The sequence below is a fragment of the Bufo gargarizans genome, chromosome 5, assembly GCF_014858855.1.
Source record: "Bufo gargarizans isolate SCDJY-AF-19 chromosome 5, ASM1485885v1, whole genome shotgun sequence".
NCBI classification, from domain to species: Eukaryota; Metazoa; Chordata; class Amphibia; order Anura; family Bufonidae; genus Bufo; species Bufo gargarizans.
This window is the reverse complement of record NC_058084.1, coordinates 355,412,801-355,418,030: the sequence shown is the minus strand read 5'-3', so window position 1 is coordinate 355,418,030 and position 5,230 is coordinate 355,412,801. Positions and strand designations below refer to the sequence as shown.

Here is a 5,230-nt window from a genome sequence, read left to right as displayed (position 1 = left end):
AGTAGTTTCCCCTACACTGCCCCACATAGTAATTTCCCCACACTGCCACCACACAGTGGTTTCCCCCAAACTGCCACCACACAGTGGTTTCCCCCAAACTGCCACCACACAGTGGTTTCCCCCAAACTGCCATCACACAGTGGTTTCCCCCACACTGCCCCATACAGGAATTTCCCCCACACTGCCCCCACACAGTAATTTCCCCCACACTGCCCCCACACAGTAGTTTCCCTCACACTTCCCCCACACAGTAGTTTTTCCTCACACTGCCCCACACAGTAGTTTCCCCCACACAGTAGTTTCCCCCACATTGCCCCATATAGTAATTTGCCCCCCACATAGTAATCCCTCCCATAATTATTTGCCCCATATAGTAATCCCTCCCATAATTATTTCCCCCCACATAGTAATCCCTCCCATAATTATTTGCCCCCACACAGTATCCCACCATAATATTTTCCCCCACATGTCCTCCTGTGACCCCCCCATGTCCCCCAAAGTTGGCACATAAAAAAAAAGGAAATAAAACTAAAAGCAAAATACTCACTTGCGCTTGCTCACAGACGTCATCACACATGATGAAATCAGCTCTATCTTATCAAAGGTCACCCTAACAAGTGATTTTTTGCAAACACCAAGCTCCGAGTTCAAGGCTAGAGACTTGGAAAGAGAATCTAGAAAACTCCTGAGCTTTGAACTGCACAGCGTAACTATGGCCGAATACCTCAAAGTTAAACGCATACCACGTGGCCTGAGGATACGGACAAGACCGACCTTTTTTAAGGACAACCGGGACTACTGTTCCAAATTTGAACAAATATTGAACAAATGTTCTTTTGACATAATGACTTTAACTCTATCCTTTCTACAACAAGCCATCCTAGATACAAAAGAACTAATCAAAAGTACGGAGGAGCAACTCCAAGCAATACTATCACAAGAGGACTACGATAAACTATTGGAAAAGTTGAGATCACATCTGGCAACCCAAAGGAAAGAGATCGAGGACACCAAAAGGAATAAATTCCGCAGAGACACTGAAGACTACCGTCTCAGTAGAGTCTACCGATGGCCCGATACACCTTCCACAAATACCAGATGGAGATCTTCTTCAACAGACTCCTCCAACTCAGGATCCAACCGAGACCCAAGCTATCGATCTAGACAAATGGATGTCCGACCTCCTAGGACCCAAAGAAGACCCAACAGAGGAACGTATCCACAAGGACAACAACCGACTACAATAACCACGAGATCTCAGGTAAGGATGCAGTCATTGGTAGTTAATATATCCTCCCAATCACTCAGCCCAGCAGACATGACACTGTTAGAAAAAGGTCTATCCTTCTGTCCCTCCCACATACTAAACACCTTCCAATTAGAATTAGACCTTCATAGATTTTTCAGGCGTATCAGATTGACAACCCATTTCAGCACCATTAAAGAGAAACTCACTCCCCAAAGCCCCACAACTCTCATTTCAGTAAAAGACCTATCATTACGGAATAAAAGTACCTACATGCCTCCAAAAACCCAACCACCAGTAGAAACTTTTATATCATTGGTTCAAAAGGACATGTCTTCCTTTAGAAAAAGTATAGAAAAACATGAACTGAAATTTACAAGTAACCTCACTCAGATAGACAAACAGGCAATAAAAAATCTATCAAAACAAAAAAATTTGATCTTTAAACCAGCCGATAAAGGCGGCGCCCTAGTCATAATGGACAAAGACCATTACATAGCGGAAATTCAGAGACAGCTTAACGATGAAAACATCTACGAGAAACTTACTCACAATCCCACTGCAGATATAGCCCGCAAAATCGAGGATACTCTTACCCTATACATTGATAAGGGCACCATAGACCAAGAGACAGTTAATTTCCTGATTAATAGACATCCAATCACTCCAGTTTTCTATACCTTACCCAAAATCCATAAGAATCTGCTCAACCCACCCGGACGCCCGATTGTAGCCTCAACCGATTCCATCCTCTCACCTTTGTCCATCTTTCTCGAAAAAATACTGACCCCAGAAATCAAAAAAACTACATCCTTTTTACTCGACACATCTGCTTTTCTAGACACTCTCAAAAATCTGGGCCCGATACCACAAGATACCATTTTGGTGACCTGGGATGTATGTAGCTTATATACCTCAATCCAACATCACAAAGGCCTGACAGCAGTGGACAAACTTCTCAAAAAAACTGACAAACATCCCAATGTAATCTCCCTGTGTAACGATCTACTTTCCATAGTACTACACCATAATTTCTTTTTATTTCAAGATCAATTTTACTTACAGAAACAAGGGACAGCAATGGGATCCAATGTAGCACCCCCATATGCCAACAGCTATATGGCAGACCTGGAAGAGACTCACATATACCCAGACAATACCTTCGCCACACATGTCCAACTCTGGCGAAGGTATATCGATGATATTTTCTGCATTTGGAAGGGGACAACTGAAACATTACTAAATTTTCATGAATTTCTGAATCACATCACACCAGAACTCCAGTTTACCATTCATTTTGATCCTACATCTATCAATTTCCTTGACACACTAGTAACCAAAAATTCAGAAGGGAGTCTCATAACCGATTTATACAGAAAACCAACCGACAGAAATAACCTACTACACTTCTCAAGCTTTCATCCTACCAATACAAAAAGATCACTTCCCATGTCACAATTCCAAAGAATCAACAGGATAGTACAGACGGAACCCATCCAGACTAAGAGGATCGAGGAAATGCAAGAACGCTTCAGAGAGAGAGGTTACCCCGCACACTTAATCAGACCACCGACACACCCCCGCAATACCAACCGTACACTGGGCAAACGTATACCATTCGTTCACACATATCATCCAAATGTTAGGAAAACGGAGAACAGTCTCAGAGCACACTGGCATCTCCTAGCCAGAGCATATCCAGACATTGAGGAATTCAAGAATCCAATTCTGATGTGCAATAAACGTCCAAAGAATCTACGGGACATATTAGTCCGAGCAGACATTGGCTCTGCTACCAAGATATCCCGCCAGACATTTCTCCGAACCCCCAAAAAAGGTACATTTCCCTGTCATCACTGCATACAATGTTCACATGTACAAAAAGGCAGTAGTATATCACACCCATACACAGGTAAACAATTCCAAATTAATGATTTTTTCACATGTGACTCTGACTTTGTCGTTTACACTCTCAAATGCCCCTGCGGACTCATTTATGTCGGTGAAACCACCCAAACCATCCGGAACCAAATATGTCAGCATAAATCTACTATACGCAAACCGAATCTGTTACTCCCTGTCCCATACCATTTCAATCAGGCCTCGCATTTCGATCTCCAAACTCAAATACCAAGTCATAGAGCACATCCCAGCACCAAGGAGGGGTGGCGACAGAATAAAGCTACTAAAACAAAGAGAGGCCTTCTGGATACATAAATTGGAAAGCATGGAACCAAGGGGTCTCAATAGGGAGTATGAGATACAAACCCTATTATAAGGCATATACATATATATACATATATTAACCAATCTCGTTTTTCTTTACAGGCCCATTGACTCTTCAGGACTACTCTAGTGCCGCAGAATGTATCCTTTTATGTGGTTCGTTATTTCTTGTCCCAATGTGTAATCAAACCATGTCACCAGTCACTCAGTCTTGGCGTACCATGTCATTATGTTATATGTTTGATGTTACATGTTACTAACTCACATCCATATTCAAGTTCCACTATAGCATCCTGTCTTTCCACACACAACTCCTAATACTCTACACGTATTTCTAGACACTTCACTCTGCCCCTACTATGGACACTAACGTATCATCCTTTCATACATAATACATTTTTCCGCCCCCACAACACTTACATTCCATACCAATAATTCAAGAGACCATACCCTGGTACTCACTACTATAGATACCTGGTTCCCATTCCCCTATTCACCATACAAACCCCACCCTTACAAGTATACTTACAGGACTGATATACATAATACATAGTCACGGACACCCTCTATAATATTTCATTCTCCTAATTTACCTACATATCATTTTATCCAATTTCAGTAATTCTAGCCAATAATATTTTTCCATTTCCCTATAGTACTAAATAGTCCCTACACTGAACCACTCCACATTGAATCCTATCCCTGACATTCCCCATACAGTTCTGGCCGTTTATACATATAATTTACCCAATATTCATTTCACTCCATTATACCACATAGACTACATAAAAATCAATCCCATGTTCCCTAATATATCCCACTTTTATAAGTAGCGCACTGTTCAATGTATTCTACCAATCGCAATGAATCTGCGGGACCTCCCTGCGCTCCACCCAGACACTTCCTGTCGGTGGAACGCATGGAGGTTTTAGCTTGCGTTCCACGTGACGCACTTCCGGTACGGGAGGTGCGAAAAACAGCGGGAAGGCGTGCGGGTATTTAAATCCCCACACAAATGACCCCAGACATGGCGCCTCCTCTCTTCAGCGGTATAACCGCACGTTTTCCGTCTCACTGCGTCCACACCTACGTCTGCACCTGAGATCTTCTGCACCACAAGCGGCACTGGGTAAGTCTCTCCTGAGTATCTGGACCATTATTCTCTGTACCGACCTGCTGGCCCATAGTGATAAATAGAATCCACCAGCAACCTTTGTCTAATTATTTGAATCCTCTATCTCGCAATAGATTGATACAAGCACTGCCACTTGAGATCTTAACAGTTATTCCTATTGTGATATCTGTATCTACTTAATACACTCCAGATATGACTGCTTTCTCATAGGAGGATGGCTGCTAAATGACTGTGTCCTTACCAATATTGACCTGGTTTATGGCCTTGAACTGCAACAGCAGAACCCTTCCATGAACTTTCCTTTTTTTATTTATTTTTTTGCTTTCCTTTTTGCTTTCTTACTTGTTTTTTGACTTTCCTGACTTGCTTATCATTCCCAAGAAAATTATTATTCCTATCTCTACAATTATGTGTTTGTAAAATTGAGAGAAACAAATACTTTGAAAATACAGTCGCTATCATGTATGCTGATGTAAATACCTGATATATTCACTGTACGTTTATTTATTGATTTATCTCCTCTTTTTGCTGCAGTCTGATGAAGGCACGGATGTGCCGAAACGTCACTATTTACTTTGCCGTAGCAACATCCACTGTTTGCTAAATAAACAAAATTGCACTTC

The 5,230-nt window shown here is 41.9% G+C and overlaps 1 long non-coding RNA gene across 1 annotated transcript; it reads left to right on the top strand.

Moving 5' to 3' along the window:
* The first annotated feature begins 1,211 nt into the window (after positions 1-1,211).
* LOC122938272 lies at positions 1,212-4,950 on the top strand. Its single transcript, XR_006389997.1, has 3 exons — positions 1,212-1,261; positions 3,575-3,613; positions 4,798-4,950. It is a non-coding gene; the product is annotated as an uncharacterized LOC122938272 (long non-coding RNA).
* The last annotated feature ends 280 nt before the right edge of the window (positions 4,951-5,230 follow it).